At 51.6% G+C, this 20144-nt stretch overlaps 1 long non-coding RNA gene across 2 annotated transcripts in view; it reads right to left on the bottom strand.

The window, feature by feature from the left end:
• LOC103346531 (uncharacterized) overlaps nucleotides 1-6829 on the bottom strand; it is a 328438-nt gene extending 321609 nt beyond the window's left edge. The window contains exon 1 of one of the 2 annotated variants that reach the window (XR_011384402.1): nucleotides 6754-6829. This is a non-coding gene — a long non-coding RNA (uncharacterized lncRNA). The remainder of the gene's footprint in view (nucleotides 1-6753) is intronic. The other variant, XR_011384401.1, reaches the window with a different exon arrangement.
• Between the last annotated feature and the right edge of the window lie 13315 nt (nucleotides 6830-20144).

Here is a 20144-nt window from a genome sequence, read left to right as displayed (position 1 = left end):
GGGTGCCCAGGACAGGACCCTCACCCTGCCTTCAGGGGCTGGGGACCCGGGCGGGATGGGGGTCGTGTCTGGGGTGCTCAGGGTGGAACCCTCGCTGTTCTGCAGGACCCTTGCCTTGCCTGCAGTGCTGGGGACCCTGGCGGGAGGCGGGGCCACATCTGGGGTGCCCAGGATGGATCCCTCGCTGTGCCTGAAGGGGCTGGGGAAAAAGGCGGGCAGGGTCACATCTTGGGTTCCCAGGATGGGGCCCTTGCCGGGCCTGCAGGGCCGTCCCTGTTCCTGCAGTGGCTGGGAACATGGGTTGGTGGGGAAGGGTTGCATTTTGGTTGCCCAGGGAGGGGCCCTCGCCATGCCTGCAGGGGCTTGGTATCAGGGCGGGGGGTGAGATCACATTTGGGGTGCACAGGGTGGGACACTAGCCGTGTCTGCGGGACCTTGAACCTCGGGTGGGGTCATGTCTGGGGTGCTCAGGATGGGGCCCTCGCCATGACTGCAGGGGCTGGGGACCCAGGCAGGGGGCTGGGTCAGGTCTGGGGTGCCCAGGGTGGATCCCTCGTTATGCCTGGGGTTCCTTGCCATGCTTGTAGGTGCTGGGACCTGGGCACGGGGCGGGTTCCATATGGGGTGCCCAGGGAGGGCTCTCACAGTGCCTGCAGGGGCTGTGGATCCCGGCGGGGTCGCGTCTGGGGTACGGGACCCAAGCTGTGCCTTAGGAGCTAGGGACCTGGGTGGGCGGGGAGGGGTCCGGTCTGGGGTGCCCAAGGAGGGCTCTTGCTGTGCCTGCATGGGCTGGGGATCTGGGTGGGGGGCGTGGTCATGTCTGGAATGCCCTGGGCGCATCCCTCGCTGTGCCTGAGGGTCCCTCAGCATGCCTGTAGGGCCTGGGGACCTGGGTAGGAAGCGGGGTCCCGTCTAGGGTGGCCAGGGTGGTGTTCTCGCCATTGTTTCAGGGGCTTGGGACCCGGGTGGTGGGGAGGTAGCGTCTGGGGTGACCAATATTGGGCCTTCAGCCTGCCTGTAGGGGTTAGGACCCGGATAGGAGGTGGGGTCCCATCTGTTGTAGCCAAGGTGGGGCTGTCGCCATTCCTGCAGGGGCCTGGCACTCGGGCGGGGGAGGTAGCGAGTGTCTGGGGTGCCCAGGGAGGGGCTCTCGCATGCCTGCAGGGGCTGGAGATCCGGGTGGGGGGGAAGTAGCTTCTGGAATGCCCAGCGTGGGGCCCTCCCTGTACCTGAGAGTCCTGGTCAAGCCTGTAGGGGCTGGGGTCCTGGGAACGGGGCGGGGTTGGTCTGGGTGCCCTCGGCGGGGCCTTCGCCCTGCCTGCAGGTGTGGGGACCCGGGTAGGAGGCGGGGTCCCATCAGGGGTGGCCAGGGCGGGGTTTCTGCATTCCTGCAGGGACTTGGGACCCAGGCGAGTGGTGGTCGAGTCTGGGGTACTCGGAACGGGTTTTGCCTTGCCTGCAGGGTGGGGGATCCGGACGGGGGACGTGGTTGCGTGTGAGGTGCCCAGGGCGGGGCTCTCCCAGTGCCTGAGCATCCCTTGCTGTGCCTATAGGGGCTGGGACCCCGGAGGGGGGTGCGTGGTCACATCTTGGGTGCCCAGGCGGGGACCCAGCTGCTCCGGCCCTTGTTTACCCGTGGGGCCCTCGCCCTGCCTCCTGCAGCGGTGGCCCAGGCAGGTTGCAGGGTCACCTCCGGGGTGCCCAGGGCGGGGCTCTCCCTGTACCTGTAGGGGCTGGAATTGGATCAGGGGCGTGGTTGGGTCTCGGGTGCTCAGGGTGGGGCCCTTGCTGCAACTGCCCTCACTGTGCCTGCGGAGCCCTCCCACTGCCTGCAGGGGTGGAGAACAGGGTAGGGTGTGGGTCCCCACTGGGGTGCCCAGAGCGGGAATTTCGCTGTGCCTGCAGGGGCTGGGATGCAGGTAGGGGGCGTGGTCACATCTGGTCGCATCTGGGTTGCTCAGGACAGGGCCCTCGCTGTGGCTGCAGGCCTTCCTGTGCTGCAAAGGCTGTAGCTCTGGGAGGGGGACATGGCCGCGTCTGGGGTGCAAGTAGGGGATTGGGACCCAGGCAGGTGGTGGGGTCCCAACTGTGGTGGCCATTGCAGGGCACTTAGAGGGCTTGCGAGGCCTGGGGCCCCAGGCGCGGGGGAGCCGGGTTGCATCCGGGGTGCCCAGGGTGGGGCCCTCGCCCTGCCTCCCGAAGCTGGGGAGCCAGGCAAGGGGCAGGGTCGCGCCTAGGGTGCCCGGGGCAGGGCCCTCGCTTTGCTGCAGGGACTGGGGCCCTGGGCAGGTGGGGCGGGGTCGCGTCTTGGGTTCCCAAGGTGGGGCCCTCACTGTGCCTTAGGAGCTGGGGACCCGGGCGGACGGGTCGGGGTCCCATCTGGGGTGCCCAGGGAGGGCCCCCGCTGTGCCTGCAGGGGCTGGGGATCTGGGCAGGGGGCGTGGTGGCGTATAAAATGCCCACGGAGGGTCCCTCGCTGTGCCTGAGGGTCCTCACCATGCCTGTTGGGGCTGGGGTCCTGGGAACGGGGCGGGGTCGCCTCTGGGGTGCCCAGGGCGGGGCTCTCGCAGTGCCTGCAGAGGCTTGGGACCCGGTTGGGGGAGGAGGCGTCTGGGGTGCCCCTAGTGGGGCTCTCCCTGTGCCGCAGGGGCTGGGGATCCGGGCAGTGGGCGTGGTTGCGTCTGAGGTGCCCAGGGCGGGGTCTGGCTGTGCCCCAGGGGCTGGGGACCCGGGCGGGGGGGCGGGGGGTGGTCACGTCTTGGGTGCCCAGGGCCGGGACCCCGCTGTGCCCACCCTCGCTGTGCCTGCGGGGCCCTCGCCCTGCCTACAGCAGTGGGGCCCCAAGCAGGGGGCGGGGTCACGTCCGGGTAGCCCAGGACAGGCTTCTCGGCCAGCATGCTGGGGCTTGGGATCCAGGTGGGTGCTGGGGCCGAGTTTAGCGTGTCCAGGGCGGGGCTCTTTCCATGCCTGCAGGGGTTTGGGCCCCGGGCGGGGGTGGGTCGCCTCTGGGGTGCCTGTAGGTCCTGGGGCCCCGGGTGGGGGAGGGCGGTGTAGCGCCTGGGATGCCCAGGGCGGGGCTACTGCCACGCCTGCCTTCCCTGTACCCGCGGGGCCCTTAGAGTTCCTGCAGGGGCTCTGGACCTAGGCGTGTGGGGTCGCGTTTGGGGTGCCCAGGACAGGGCACTCGCCAAGCTTGCAGTGCTGGGAACCTGGGCTGGGGGCGGGGTCCCGTCTGGGGTGCCCAGGGAGGGCTCTCACCATGCCCACTGGGGCTTGGGATATGGGCGGGGGGAGGAGGCGACGTAGGTGCCCATGGTGGGGCTCTCGCTGTGCCGCAGGAGCTGGGGACCCAGGCGGGGGTGTGTTGCTCCTGGGGTGCCTAGGGCGGAGCTCTCACCATGCCTGTAGGGGCCAGGACCCAGGCGGGGGCGTGGTTGCGTCTGGTGTGTCCGGGGCGGGCCCTCGCTGTGCCTGAGGGTCCTCGCCATGCCTGTAGGGGCTGGGGTCCTGGGCAGGGGCGGGGTCCCCTCCGGGGTGCCCAGTGTTGGGCCTTCACCCTGCCTGTAGGGGTCGGGACCTGGGTAGGAGGCGGGGTCCCATCTGGCGTGGCCAGGGCGGGGATGTCACCATTCCTGCAGGGGCTGGGATCCGGGCGGGGGGAGGTAGCATCTGGGGTGCCCAGGGTGGGGCTCTCGCAGTGCCTGAGAGTCCTGATCATGCCTGTAGGGGCTGGGGTCCTGGGCAGGGGGCGGGGTTGCATCTGGGTGCCCAGAGCGGGGCCTTCGCCCTGCCTGCAGGTGTGGGGACCCAGGTAGGAGGCGGGGTCCCTTCAGGGGTGGCCAGGGCAGGGCTCTCGCCATTCCTGCAGGGACTTGGGACCCAGGTGAGTGGTGGTCGAGTCTGGGGTGCTCAGGACGGGTTTCGCCTTGCCTGCAGGGGTGGGGGATCCGGGCGGGGGACATGGTCGTGTGTGAAGTGCCTAGGTTGGAGCCCTCCCCTCCCACTGCCTGAGCATCCCTTGCTGTGCCTGCCGGGCTGGGGACCCGGGAAGGTGGCGGGGTCCCTACTGTGGTGGCCATTGCAGGGCGCTTAGAGGGCTTGCGAGGCCTGGGGCCCCAGGCACGGGGGAGTCGGGTTGCATCCGGGGTGCCCAGGGTGGGGCCCTCGCCATGCTTGCAGGGGCTTTTGACCCGGGAGGTAGGTGGGCCCTTGCTGCAACTGCCCTCACTGTGCCTGCGGAGCCCTCCCACTGCCTGCAGGGGTGGAAACCCGGGTAGGGTGCAGGTCGCCTCTGGGTTGCCCAGAGCGGGAATCTCGCGGAGCCTGCAGGGGCTGGGATGCGGGTGTGGAGCGTGGTTGCATCTGGGTTGCCCAGAGCAGGGCTCTCGCTGTGGCAGCGGGCCCTTGCTGTGCTGCAGGGGCTGGGGCCCCAGGTGGGGGGCATGGCCTCGTCTGGGGTGCAAGTAGGGGATTGGGACCCAGGCAGGTGGTGGGGTCCCAACTGTGGTGGCCATTGCAGGGCACTTAGAGGGCTTGCGAGACTTTGGGCCCCAGGCGCGGGGGAGCCAGGTTGCATCTGGGGTGCCCAGGGTGGGGCCCTCGCCCTGCCTCCCGAAGCTGGGGAGCTGGGCAAGGGGCAGGGTCACGCCTAGGGTGCCTGGGACAGGGCCCTGGCCTTGCTGCAGGGACTGGGGCCCTGGGCAGGTGGGGCAGGGTCGCGTCTTGGGTTCCCAAGGTGGGGCCCTCACTGTGCCTTAGGAGCTGGGGACCCAGGCGGACGGGTCGGGGTCCCATCTGGGGTGCCCAGGGAGGGCCCCTGCTGTGCCTGCAGGGACTGGGGATCTGGGCAGGGGGCGTGGTCTTGTATGGCATGCCCACGGAGGGTCCCTGGCTGTGCCTGCAGGGGCTGGGGATCCGGGCGGTGGGCGTGGTCGCATCTGAGGTGCCCAGGGTGGGGTCTGGCTGTGCCGCAGGGGCTGGGGATCCGGGCGGGCGCGCGGGTCGGGGTCACGTCTTGGGTGCCCTGGGCCTGGACCCCGCTGTGCCAGCCCTCGCTGTGCTTGCGGAGCCCTCGCCCTACCTACAGCAGTGGGGGCCCAAGCAAGGGGCGGGGTCACATCTGGGTAGACCAGGGCAGGCCTCTCGGCCAGCATGCTGGGGCTTGGGATCCAGGTGGGTGCTGGGGCCGAGTTTAGCGTGTCCAGAGCGAGGCTCTTTCAAATTTATTTCAAATAAATAAAATAAATCTTTAAAAAAAGAGTAAGCTATATAAATCTTAACACGTGTTACTGAAAAATACCATAAATAACACTGTACTGTAAAGAATGACACATCATTTAAGTAACACTAAGAAGAATATATGCCTTCCTAATAAATGTCACAGTCTGACATAGAGACACAGTTTAGGGACTCTAAAAGCAACTGGAAATATCTGAGTTGGCAAAAAAAAAAAGTTGTAGAATAGGAAGTATCACGAAGTATGCATTCCAACAAATTGGGAAGCTATTCCAAGAGCTCATACCGTATTCTTTCTGTTTAAGTCCTGCAGGACTTAAGCCATCCCTAGCACCCCAAAAAAACAAAAATAAGAACAAACACAACATAAAAGCAGGAGCTTTCACACAGAGCTGCCTAGAAGGATATGAAAAACACCCATCACGACAAACACCCTCTTTCCACAAACTTTTTCAAGGACCCTCAGGAAGCATTCAGTATTATCTTAAATATCTAGAATGAATGTGAGCACGTAACAGGCACATTCGTAAGCCAAGAAGCACACGTTTACCAAGACAGAGTCCTCTGCCTGAATGCTGGCTTCTACAAGTGGACTACAAGCCACAAACTTCATTCCCAGCCTAAGAAAGGGTCTCCATGTTCCCAAGCCCCTTATCAACCCTGTTTTGTTTCAGACAACATCTTCTCCATCTCTTGGTATTCTGCAGATGTTATCTGAATTTCCTGATTAAGTCAGCTTCCATTCCCAAGTCCATTCTGAAAATTCCCTCAACCCGGACCCCCATCTCCCTTCCCTCACTTTTCCTAAGGTTTCTCCCCTGACCATCTCCCGGATCTACCACTCTGATACTCCACTAGTTCTTACAAGTTGACCTAACACCTCCTTCCTGTTACAGTTCTGCTGAAAGTCACCTGACTACCTCCACAAAATCCTTCCATTTTTCCTATGTAACATAAGATGGTGACATACAGAAAGTACATGATTTCAGCTCCGAACTCCCAAGAGCCGTGCATGTTCCAATTTCTTCCATGGTATCTAACCCTTAATAGCCCCCCCACCAGGGATTCCTTGCAATCTTGCCATCCTTCTCCATGAATTCTAAATCCAAACTTTTATTTCCATGTCTCTCCAAACCAAAGACTTTTTGTGTTTTGTACTCTGAGGCAACAGCACACACTTCTCCTCCCAGGTCTCCTTCCCATTGCCTGGATGCCCCAATATTTCCCATCTTACACGTTCTTTGTCCCCCGATTCACTAAAACTCGGGGGAACTCATTCCCCAACATCCTTTATGTCCCTGTCGTCATTGTAGCTAACTCTCCTCTACCCCGCTGGCCCCCACATTTCTTTTACCCCAATCTGTGGGGTTACTCCACTTGACCCTCCCAGTCATGGGATGAAAGTCAACTTCACTGTCAGCATGGCCGGCCCAGCCCCAGGGACCATGGTGTCTCTTCCCTACTCTTTCCCTTGGGCCCCAAGGCTACCATGTACATGAGGTGGTCACATCTGCTCACCAGTTGCTCCTCTCCAGGAAGAAGCCCCAGCTGTGTTTAGCAGGAAGTCCAGCAGTCCCCAGAAATGGAAGATGACCCAGCAGATGAACTTCAGCATCAACTCTGTGTCCAGTTTCATATCCATTAAAATGTCTACAATGAAAATTAATAAACATTAAAGAAATGGAAGAAGACACACAAAAATCAAAATATCTTCCATGGTCATTCATTGGAACAATCAACATAATAAAAAATTTCCATACTACCATAAGAAATTTACAGACACAATGGGATCACAATCAAAGGTCAAATAACATTTTGCCCAGATGGAGAGAAAACCATGCTAAAATTCTTATGAAAACACAGAACATCTGAATAGTGAAAGCAATCTTATACAACATAAACAAAACTCGAAGCATCGCAAAAACAGATTGCAAAACACAGAACAGGGCAGTTACAATCAAAACAACTGGTTTAGTAAAAATATTGACATATTGAACAATGGAACAAAAAAGGAACTCCAGAAATCAATCCACACATCTACAATCAATTTATCTTGGAGGAAGGCTCTAAAGATTAATCCCAGGTGCAAAGGACAGTTTCTTCAAAAACGTTCCTGAATAAACTGGACCTCCATATGCAGAACTATGAAAGAAGACCCATGCCTTACACCTTATAGAAAAACCAACTGAAAATAGTTCAAAGAACAAAATCTAAAACCCAATTTCATCAAATTACTAGAGAACACTGGGGAAACCTGAAAGACACTGGCATAGGCAAAGATTTCTGGGAAAAGACAGCCAGAAGCACAAGCAATAGCAGCAGAAACAGAAAAAGACAAATGGGATTCCATCAAGCTGAGAAGCTTCTGCGCTTCAAAAGAAACACTCGGCAAAGTGAGGAGACAACAGAATGAATGGGAGATAATTGTCTGCAAACTATAAAACTGATAAAATATTAATATCCAGAATATACTAAGAGCTCAACAACAAAACAAAAAATCCAGTTAAGAAATGGGCGTAGAACTTGAACAGGCATGTTTCAAGAGAGGAAATCCATTTGGCCAACAGACACATGAAAAAATGCTCAGGATCACTAGCCATCAAGGAAATGCAAACAAAATGGCAAAGAGGTTTCACTGCACCACAGTCAGAATGGCTCTCATACAGAAATAAACAATGATAAATGCTGCTGAGGAAGTGGGGAATATGGTACCCTGATCCACTCACTTTTGGTGGGAATGTAGACAGGTAAAGCCATTGCAGAAGACAGTATGGAGATACCTCTGAAAGCTGAAAATAAATCTACCGTTTACTATGAAATTTATCAGGAATCCCTGTCCTGGTGATTTACCCCTAGGAAATGATATCAGCAGATTTGAAAGGGTTATCTGTACCTTCATGTTCATTGCAGCTCAGTGCACAATAGCTGGGTTGTGGAATTAAACCTGAAGTCCATGAACTGATGACTGGATAAGGCAATTATGGCATATATACACTATGGAATACTACCCATTGGGGAACACAGAAATGCTGTCTTTAGCAACAAAATGGATGTACCTTGAGCCCATTATATTTAGTGAAATAAGCCAGTCCCAAAGGACAAATAACATATTTTTTCCCTGATTTGTGATAACTAATAGAGTACCTAAATGTAATGTGTAGGCAAGAAACACATTCTGAGATAAAATTGTTTCTTATAGTTCTAGTCTCACTTTAAAGAACAGTGTTTTGTTCTGCATACTTTTACTTATTGAAAAGTTAATCATATATAGTTAACTGAAAATAGATAATTAGAAGAATTAAGAGTAGGCACAAGAGAGGGAAGAAGAAGAAGGCTGAGAGTACAGGCTTGAGAGATGGTAGCATGGGAAGAAGTATCAGTATGTTTTGAATCAGTATATAAAAAATACATGAAATTTTCATACCTGATATAAAATTTTGAAAAGTAGATAATCATCTACGCTAACAAAAATGATAAAAACTCCAGTAAATAAAATTACAGACAAAAAAGCAGACATTTTATAATGTTTATACAACATCACTGAAACTCAAGGTTTCAAAGAAATTGTTATTCAGTACTGTATATTAATAAACTGGAAAACTAGGAGGAAATGGAGAAATCCCTGGATAACAAATACACATAACCTACTAAGATTAATTCCAGAAGACACAGACATTCTAAAAAGACTCATAATCAATGAAAATTAAAACACCCACCAGAAATACTGCTAGAACTGATGAAATAACTAAGTCACATGTTACAAATAAACATACCTTGTAACCCGCAGTCCTGTCCTCCAGCACGAGCCCAGACACCCGCTTCTCCGCTTCCCACAGCTGAGCCACCGCCCACCCCCACGGCTGACCAGCCTGAGGACCTGAGTGTCTACACTGCTCTGAGGTGCCACGACCCCCGCCCCCGAGGTCCCAGGCCTCTCACTGTTTCTTAACAAAAACTCACCTTCACTCCCGCACTCTCCAAGCCAGTATCGCTGCCGAAAATGCCGCCAGAAGCCGACAGCTCCGGAAGCTGACAGCTCCAGCAGCCAACAACATGCTGCCACCACCAGATACATCGTCTCTGTCTCCACCAGGCTGACTGTGCAAGCGCCATCCATCCAGGACCCACCTCTTCCTCCCTGTAAGCATAGTGGCACCAGAAGCGGCCAGGCACCATTAAAGAAGTGGGTGACAGCTGTCTTACTCCAGGATTGGATAGCAGGCCTGTGTTGATCTCTGCTGTGCTCCAGCTAAGTAACTGTTTCCAGTACAAAAAAAAAAAAAATTCCTGTCATCCCATATAGAATGCCAGTACTGGAGGTGATGGCTTTACCTGCTACACTGCAGAGCTGGCCCCATGAAGCAGTTTTTATGCCATAGTTTAAAAGGTGAGAGTAACAGAAACAAATCATTCATATCTTGTTTTCATCATTCAGGTTAAAAAATCTACCCCCAACATTCGTATCTTTTGATCAGGGAATGCATTCACGTGGTTTAAAGTGTAAAGGATAAAAAGAGGGCTGGCACTGTGGTGAAGTGGGTTAAGCATCCATCTGCAGTGCCAGCATCCCATATGGGTGCTGGTCCAAGTTCCGGCTGCTCTACTTCTGATCTAACTCCCTGCTGATGGTCTGGGAAAGCAGTGGAAGATGGATACCTGCACCCATGTGGCAGACCTGACCTGGAAGAAGCCTCTGGCTCCTGGAATCGGATTGGCCCAGCTCCGGCCATTGTGACCATCTGGGGAGAGAACCAGTGGATGAAGTCCTCTCTCTATGTGATTCTGCCTCTCAAATAAAAAAAATTTTTTTAAAGATTTATTTATTTTATTGAAAGTCAGAGGTACAGAGAGAGAGAGAGAAAGAAAGAGAGGACTTCCATCTACTGGTTCACTCCCCAGTTGGCCACAAAGGCCAGAGCTGTGCCAATCTGAAGCCAGGAGCCAGGATCTTCTTCCAGGTCTCCCACGTGCATGCAGGGGCCCAAGGACTTTGGCCATCTTCCACTGCTTTCCCAGGCCATAGCAGAGAGTTGGATTGAAAGTGGAACAGCCGGAACTCAACCCAGCACCCATATGGGATGCTGGCAATGCAGGCATCAGCTTTACCTGCTATGCCACAGCGCTGGCCTCAATGAATCTTTAAAACATATAGAAATAAAATTTAAAGGCCGGCGCCGCGGCTCACTAGGCTAATCCTCCGCCTAGCGGCGACGGCACACCGGGTTCTAGTCCCGGTCGGGGCGCCGGATTCTGTCCCGGTTGCCCCTCTTCCAGGCCAGCCCTCTGCTGTGGCCAGGGAGTGCAGTGGAGGATGGCCCAGCTGCTTGGGCCCTGCACCCCATGGGAGACCAGGAAAAGCACCTGGCTCCTGGCTCCTGCCATCGGATCAGCGCGGTGCGCCGGCCGCAGCGCGCCGGCCGCGGCGGCCATTGGAGGGTGAACCAACGGCAAAGGAAGACCTTTCTCTCTGTCTCTCTCTCTCACTGTCCACTCTGCCTGTCAAAAAAAGAAAAGAAAAAAAAAAGAAATAAAATTTAAAAAACTTTCAGTAACAGAGGAAATATTGAATCCATAAGAGCTAATCAGAGCCAGCATTGTGCCACAGTGCGTTAATCTGGCACCTAGAATGCATATCAGTGCATGATATCCTATATCAGTGATAGTTCATGTCACAGCTGCTCCACTTCTGCTCCAGTTCACTGCTAATGCACCTGGAAAAGCAGCAGAAGATGGTCCAAGTGCTCATGCCTCTGCCACCTGTGTGGGAAACTCAGATGAAGCTCCAGGTTCCTAGTTTTGGCTTGGCCCAGCCCTGGCCATTTGGAGTGTACCAGTGGATGGAAAATACCTCCCACTTCCCCACTTCTGTCTCTCATTACAAAGTAAAAATAATTTTAAAAACTTGTGGATAGTGGAATAAAAAAATTTATTTTCACACAAAAATATTTCAAATAGGCCGGTGCCGCAGCTCACTAGGCTAATCCTCCGCCTAGTGGCGCCGGCACACCGGGTTCTAGTCCCGGTCGGGGTGCTGGATTCTGTCCCGGTTGCCCCTCTTCCAGGCCAGCCCTCTGCTGTGGCCAGGGAGTGCAGTGGAGGATGGCCCAGCTGCTTGGCCCCTGCACCCCATGGGAGACCAGGAAAAGCACCTGGCTCCTGGCTCCTGCCATCGGATCAGCGCGGTGCGCCAGCCGCAGCGTGCCGGCCGTGGCGGCCATTGGAGGGTGAACCAACGGCAAAGGAAGACCTTTCTCTCCCTGTCTCTCTCTCTCACTGTCCACTCTGCCTGTCAAAAAAATAAAAAATAAAAAAATATTTCAAATGCCTCTATACTTTTTCATGTTATTTCCAAGAAATTTTTTGTAAGTGAAAAGTGTTCACTTTATTTGTTAGAGACACAGAGCAAGATCTTCCATCTGCTGGTTCACTCGCCAAATGCTTACAACAGCCCTGGCTCAGCCATACTGAAGCCAGGAACCAGGAATTACATCTCATGTGCGTGGAGTGACAGAGATCCAAGTACCTGAGCTATTACTGGCTGCCTCCCGGGATGCGCATTAGGAGGATGCTGGGTGGGAAGCAGATTAGGCACTCAGACAGGAAGGGTGGACACGCCAGCAGCAACTTAACTGCTGTGCCCAATGTTGCCCTTTCTATGAACTTTTGAAGATATACATATATTCTGAGTTGGTTTTTCTACATTGAAATAATGCCATTTTCTGTGACATTTCTGAAGCTCCCTTGCATTAAGTTGTTGTAATTCAGATGTGAATGAGGAAAACCTGGGGCCAAAGTGATAACAAGTGGAAAGCAGAAAACAAAATGAAACCCGAATTCCTAGGGCATTCAGGTAAGATGCTTTTGTGTCACCTGCCACCCTGAGGACAAGTGAACTGGATTAGTCCATAGAGGATGAGGGTGGGGGCTCGCCAGACAACTGAGTCGTGCCATGGCAGAAAAGCATATAATGCATAATAAATATTAATAATATAGTAACAATCAGTGGCATTTAGTACATCCACAGTGTCACACAACTGTCACATCCGATCGTGGGACTTCTCCACCTCTCCAAAAGGAAACCCCTTATCCATTAACCAACATGCCTGGGGCCAGCACTGCCGCTTAGTGGGTAAAGACATTGCCTGCAGTGCCGGCATCCTATATGGGTGTCAGTTCGAGTCCCAGCTGCTCCATTTCCAATCCAGCTCTCTGCTATGGCCTGGGAAAGCAGTGGAGGATGGCCCAAGTCCTTGGGCCCCTGCATCCACGTGGGAGAACTGGAAGAAGCTCCTGGGTTCAGAATGGCACAGCTCCGGCCATTGTGGCCAATAAGGGAGTGAACCAACAGATGGAAGACCTCTCTCTCTGTCTCTCATTTTCTCTCTGTGTAACTCTTCCTTTCAAGTAAATAAATAAATCTTTAAAAAATGCCTTTGTTCAGAATTTTTTTTCAGAATTTTGAATACAGAATTTATTTACAAAATAATTCACTGAACAGCAAGCTGCATGCTAAGAAATTTCTGCTGTGTCACCCACTTAACACTGGTGGGTTTGAGAGTTATGCACAGGTCTTTTTTAAAGATTTACTTATTTATTTGACAGGGGTTTTTTTTGGTTTAGATTTATTTACTTATTTCACAGGTAGGGTTACAGAGAGAGAGGAGACATCAAGTACAAGTCAGAAACAGGTCACCCAACTTGTCACAGGCTTGTGAATAGCTGTAGAAAATTAAAAATAATACACACCCCAGAGAATCTCTTATTTTGCATAACAGTGAACACCAGAAACTGTAAAGACAGAATTCACTGCCTATTTTCAGTACTGACTACTGATCATGTTTAATACTACATGGATTTTATTAACTAGAACTCATCAAGCATCACTCATCCATAAATATTTATTGAGTGTTTACTAGTGCTAGTCATAGTTCTAGGCACTTGGTGTACACTTGTCAGCCATAGACAGAAATCTTCACCCTTGTAAAGCTATATGCCAGTAGAGGGAGAGGGACTACAAAAAGCAAAGTAAATAAATGATATGCTTTGTTAGAGCATGATCAGTGCTATGGAGAATCAGAGTGAGGTAAGGAAAAACTAGAAATGCAGAGAATGGGATGTATTTTGCAAGTAGATGTAGAGTGGTCAGGTGAGACTCAGTGAGAAAAGGTGGCTAGAGTGAATCCATCATGGCCAGATCACCCTTCAAGGAAGGAGTTGTTTCCTGGGCTTCTGGAAGAGCTGACAACTACTTCAGGGATTTCCTCCTCCATAAAGAGTCACCCCATCCAAAGCCAGTCATGGTAGAAGAAGGGGCACGATAGGGCACAATTCGGATAGGCCATTTTTGCCCCAGAGGTCAGTTCAGGATCTGTCAAAGTTGTCATCAAGCCCGTATCACAGTTGGATTTCTCCCTCTGCCCACTCCTGATTCCTTTCCTTCCCTTGAACACATGTTGATACCAAGAGCCCTCCATAATAAATATCCTACACACTTGGCCGGCACTGCAGCTCTATAGGCTAATCCTCCACCTGCAGTGCTGGCACACTGGGTTCTAGTCCCGGTCGGGGTGCCAGATTTTGTCCTGGTCACTCCTATTCCTGTCCAGCTCTCTGCTGTGGCCTGGGAAGGCAGTGGAGGATGGCCCAAGTCCTTGGGACCTGAACCCACATGGGAGACCAGGAGAAGCACCTGGCCCCTGGCTTCGATCAGCAGCAGCCATTGTTTGGTGAACCAATGGGAAAAAAAGAAGACCTTTTCTCTCTCTCTCTCTCTCTCTCTCTCTCTCTGTCCACTCTGCCTGTCAAATAAATAAATAAATAAATATCCTACACACCAGATATCATCTCAGAGGAGGCTTCCCATAGAACTCTATCTACAACAGTGAAATTTGAGCATAGGTTCGAAGGAAGTGAGGGATCAGATGAAACAATGCATGCATCCAGTCAAAGAGCATTCCAAACAGAGAGAGTGCAGGCAGTGCAAAGATCCTGAGGCAGGACTACGCATGGGGTGGTCAAAGAACACATAAGAAGGTCAGTGAGGGTGGAGTGGAGTGAAATCAGGAATTCAAAATAAATAGCTCATCTCTGGCTTTTAAGTAATGAGAAATGAAAAATCGTGGGAGAATTTTGACCAGAACTGTGACATGATCTTACACCTTTTTTTGACAGGCAGAGTGGACAGTGAGAGAGAGAGAGACAGAGAGAAACGTCTTCCTTTGCCATTGGTTCACCCTCCAATGGCCGCCACGGCCGGCATGCTGCAGCCTGCGCAACACGCTGATCTGAAGGCAGAAGCCAGGTGCTTCTCCTGGTCTCCCATGGGGTGCAGGACCCAAGGACTTTGGCCATCCTCCACTGCCTTCCTAGGCCACAGCAGAGAGCTGGCCTGGAAGAAGGGCAACCGGGACAGAATCCGGCACCCCAACTGAGACTAGAGCCCGGTATGCTGGTGCCGCTAGGCGGAGGATTATCCTATTGAGCTGCGGCGCTGGCCCTGACTTACAATTTTAAAAATCACCATGACTGCTGGCTGTTGTGTGAAGAATATAATTTAGAAGGTATCATGACAGTAAGAGGCTAGGTATGGAACTGTTAGAGTAATCCAAGAGTGACTTGTGATGGTTGCTTGCTCCAAGGGTGTGGCAGTGAAGACAGAAGTGGAAAGATTCTGGAGACATTCTAAAGGTAAAGCAAGTTTTCCAGGATTTCCTAATGGATTTGATGGAGAATCCATGAGAAAGAGCAGAGACCATGTTCAGGGATTGATGAACTTGGTGTGCCAGGTAGATACAAAGAGACAACCATAAAGAGATCTCTCATCCACGGCTTCACTCCCCAAATGCCCTTAACAGCCAGGGCTCAGCCAGGCTGAAGGTGATTGCTAAGAACTCAATACTGCTCTTCCACATGGGTGGCATTAACTCAAACACTTGGGCCATCACAGCTGCCTCTCGGGGGTCTGTATTGGCGGGAAGCTGGAATCAAAGCAGAGCTGGGATTCATATCCAGGCATGTCTATATTGAATGAGGGTGCTCCAAGCAGCATCTCTTTTTTGACAGGCAGAGTTAGAGAGAGACAGAGAGAAAGGTCTTCCTTCCATTGGTTCATCCCACAAATGGCCATTACAGCCGGCGTGCCATGCCGATCTGAAGCCAGGAGCCAGGTGCTTCCTCCTGGCCTCCCATGCAGGTGCAGGGACCAAGCACTTGGGCCATCCTCCACTGCCTTTCCTGGGCCACAGCAGAGAGCTGGACTGGAAGAGGAGCAACTGGGACAGAACTGGCACCCCAACTGGGACTAGAACCCAGAGTGCTGGCACCACAGATGGAGGATTAGCCTAGTGAGCCACAGCACCAGCTCCAAGCAGCTTCTTAACCACTGCACTGAATTTTGCCCCCCCCAGTCTGGATTTTTAACTTCATTGTCTTTGTGCACAGCACAAATACACACACATGTGCCAACTGAAATCTTACACAAACTGAAAAGCCCAAATCAAACGCTCCCTTTTCTGAGAAGCCTGTCCTGACCCTTACCTCTTTCATGTTTCCACACTGTTTTGCACATCCTTTCAATATATATGCTTTATATAAACACCCTCGTCATCCACCTATGGATGTTGCATTTTTTTTAAGATTTATTTCTCTATTTGAAAGGCGGAGTTACAGAGAGGTGAAGGTAGAGGCAGAGATGTTCTATCTGCTGGTTCACTCCCCAAATGCCTGCAATGGCCAGAGCTGGGCCAATCCAAAACCAGGAACCAGGAGCTTCTTCCAAGTCTCCCACGTTGTTGCAGGGACCCAAGGACTTGGGCCATCTTCCACTGCTTTCACATAGCAGAGAGCTGGATAGAAAGTGGAGCAGCCGCTAGGCTGGTGCTGTGGCACAGTGGGTTAACACCCTGGCCTGAAGTACTGGCATCCCATATGGGTGCCAGTTCGAGTCCCAGCTACTCCACTTCCAATCCAGCCCTCTGCTAAGGCCTGGGAAAGCAGTAGAAGATGGTCCAAGTCCTTGGGCCCCTGCACCCATTTGGGAGACCCAGAAGAAGCTCCTGGCTTCAGATCAGCTCAGCTCCAACCATTGTGGTCACTGGGGAGTGAACCAACAGATGGAAGACCTATCTCTCTCTCTGCCTCTCCCTCTCCCTCTCCTCTATCTGTGTTAACTCTTTCAAATAAATAAATAAATATTTTAAAAAAATAGAAAAAAAAAAGTGGAGCATCCGAGACTAGAACTGGCACCCATATGGGATGCCAGCACACTGCAGGTAACGGCTTTACCTGCTATGCCACAGCGTCAGCCCCTGGATGGTGTATTTTTAGCATCTCTTATTTTTCTAGAAGCAAGGTAACCATATATCCCAGTTTGCTCAGTGGAAACCTGTTTTATGTCTATTGTCCCAGGGTAGATATTATCAACCCTGCCTTCCACTTTCAAAAGATGGCCTGGTTTGGGTAGTAAGTGAAATGAGCACCCAATTAATAAGCATTTTCATGGCTGAATCTGAGCTTCAGTCACCATGTAACTCTTGTAATGCCTAGCACATAGTAGGTGATCAATAAGTGTGCAATGACAAGCTATAGAACTAAGTACTGTTGTCAAGAAATGTGTGATTTTCTTTCGCCAAGTAGAGGGAACTCATCACGTCATAAAGGCAAGGGAAAATTCAGAACCTATACAGGGCAGAATTACCCTTTTTCCATCTCTTCCTCTACCAGACCATAATTGAGCCACAGACCATGGGGAATGAAGACACTTAGAGATCCCCAAAATGTCTACATGAATCACCTGAAATATGGGTTCCTTTTGGCAATGAAAGGAACCTTCTGACTAGGAATCCAGAGATCCCTGACCCAATTCAGGCCTAAGAAGCTTGCACAATCGTACCAAATACATCCTTTTACATTCACAAGTGACTACACACAAGACATGGCCTCTCTGCATCCTCCTCTGATGGAGAGGCTGGGACAAGGTAATCTCCCAGCCACTTCTACTCTCACCTTCCGGGCTGACCCATCCATAAGTTTAAACAAATTTAGATCACATCAGCATCTATTCCTGCATTCAGCCATCTGAGCCCCCTATGGACAGAGCTAGAATAACTAAAGCACCATTCCAAGGGAATTGAAAGTCTTTGAAATGTTCTAATAATATGTTCAGTCATGGGGGAGGGAGCTGTCCTGCAAAGAAGACCTACTTCTTTAGTACCTGGTATGAATCCTTGCTACAGAGGTTCTCTGATTTGAGTGATCAGATCACCTGTTGAGCTGTGGCCAGGTACCACCTTTGGAGAAGCACCGCTATAGTTCATCAAAAGATAAATTTTAAGGGTGAAATAAATACATGTCTTTAAATAATAAAACCACAGGTATTGCAAATTAAATCCCTTTAGAAACAGTCTTTCATTGCTGACTTTGTGCCGTATCGTTTCCTGGTTTCCTTCAGGCACTGTCCTCTTGGTGAGGGCCTGTGTTTCCTGGGTCCCCGGTTTCCAACTGGGCAAGGCTGCTTTCTGTGGGGAAAGCTTATTTGCTTCCTTCCTTAGCTCTTTTGTGTTACTCTGAGGTCTCCCATTCAGCATCTGCATCTCTGCCTGGGATACCCTAAGTGTGCCAGGCACTTTGTTCCTTCTCCATGCCTTCATCAGCAGAGTCTCCCCTTCTACCCTCTGCAGTCCTAAGGAAAACTCCTCAAGCCATTTGGAGAACATCTGAGTCCTCCTCACTTCCTATCCCAGGTCCAGGCTACCATCTTCTCTCTCTGTCTTCCCAGTGGCCCAGCCAGTGCCCACCTGTCCTGCTTCCTGAGCTGCATGGCCCCTTCCCATGCCGCTGTGAGCTGCTGTGTTTCTGTGCATGGGCCACAGGGGCAGGGCCCAGACTAGCTAGTGCTTGCCAGTGACCAGAACCTGCCAGTCTGAGGTGCCCACATGCCCCTACCTGGATGCTGGCACCTTCAGGAACCATGATCTTCCACATGTAGTTGAGGCTTTGGAGGTAGGGCTCCGGGAAGCCAGGGGACAAGATGGTGCCCCTGCACTCTGTGAGGTTGCCTCTGCAGGGCCATTCACGTATGCTGGCATTCTCATTGGACCACTGATGGATTCAAAAGAATATGGTTCAATTCTCTATATCCAATAACACATCCAAATAAATAACAAAGGTATTAAAGCAAAACAATGAAGTGAAAAAGAAGTAAAAGAAAACACAGAGGGATATTTGATCTATACTAAAAGCAAAGGAAAAACTATAAAAGATGACAGAGATACATTTGATATCATGGGAAATTTAAATTTTCTAACATTAAAACATACCCTGAAGAAAATTAAATGGCAAGTGACAAAGTGGAGGAGCAGACTTTTTATAGCATATAATCTTGATAAAAGGTTTTCAGCATGTATAATATATACAGCTTATAATTATATGGCGCTCCACTCCATAAATAAGAAAATAAGTGCTAATAGAAAAAACAACACCAATTCACAAACAAGAAACCTGTGGGCCAATAAACACATTACAAAAAGGTTACCCCTAACTAGTAATAAAAAAGGCAAATTGGAAAATGAGATACCATTTGTACTTTCAAACTGATGATAGCTTTGTTTTTTTAATTGCCTGCTTTTGTGAGAATAAAGCAGGCCCTCTGACTCATTGCAGGTGAACACAGTAGCAAGATCTTTCTCAGGGGTTGGCAATCTGTGTAAAAAGTCCTAATGATGGTCGGCACCGTGGCTCACTAGGCTAATCCTCCACCTAGTGGCGCCAGCACACTGGGTTCTAGTCCCGGTCGGGGCGCCGGATTCTGTCCCGGTTGTCCTTCTTCCAGGCCAGCTCTCTGCTGTGGCCTAGGAAGGCAGTGGAGGATGGCCAAGTGCTTGGGCCCTGCACCCCATGGGAGACCAGGATAAGTACCTGGCTCTTGCCATCAGATCAGCGCAGTGTGCCGGACGCAGCGTGCCGACCGCGGCGGCCATTGGAGGGTGAACCACCGGCAAAGGAAGACCTTTCTCTCTGTCTCTCTCTCTCACTGTCCAATCTGCCTGTCAAAAAAAAAAAATTGCTAATGATCTCAGAAATCCTCTAACTTGGTAATTCTACTTTAAGTTAGTCTACAGTCAGAGATTACACATAAAGATATATGTATATTGCACTGAATTACTAAGCATAAGAGGGAAAATTTAGAAAGAATAGAAATGCTCCATAATGAGGAATTCATTGCATAAATCTTAAATAACTGAGAGACCAGTAAGCAGCATTAAAAAATCCTATTATAGCAGGAAAATATAGCAGAGAAAAGCTCACAGCAAATATTTCAATACAAATATGTGTATTGTTTTATGCAATAAAATACATGAAAGATTAAGTCGAGTAGATGTAAAAGACTGGAAGGAATGACACTACATCTTATCAGCAGCTCTTCCAGGCCGGTTTTTATTTTAACTCTCTGTACAAGTATTCTTTTGTGCCCCGAGATGTCTACAATGAAAATGCAATATGCTGGTAATTAGGAAAAAGCTGCATGGTCTGAATACATACCCACAGGAGACTGGTGGTGGTCTAGACACTCCAGGGTGGGGCAGCTCCTGCAGTTCCGAGAGCAGGGCAGGAAGCTGTGTAGTTCCGCCTGTGGCCATGTGGTACTCATGGGGCCCCTGGTCTTTGCAGCCTGCCCGTGACAGCTTCAGCCCTCCACCCAACGCCACTGGCTGGGCCCTGGTACCCAGGAGCCAGAGAGCAAGCTGAGGAGCAAGGTGTACTGGCTGTGTCCATTGTGCACCTCCACCATGTCACTGAGGGCGTGTGGAACAAGGAAAACTGGCCAAGCACCACTGTGAAGGAGGGACTGGGGCCCCCAGACCCAGAGGAGAGCAAGCCATAGGAGCTTGTTGGTTCACAGGTGCCCTTTT

This window comes from Oryctolagus cuniculus, chromosome 19, assembly GCF_964237555.1.
Source record: "Oryctolagus cuniculus chromosome 19, mOryCun1.1, whole genome shotgun sequence".
NCBI classification, from domain to species: Eukaryota; Metazoa; Chordata; class Mammalia; order Lagomorpha; family Leporidae; genus Oryctolagus; species Oryctolagus cuniculus.
This window is presented reverse-complemented; position numbering and strand designations above follow the sequence as displayed.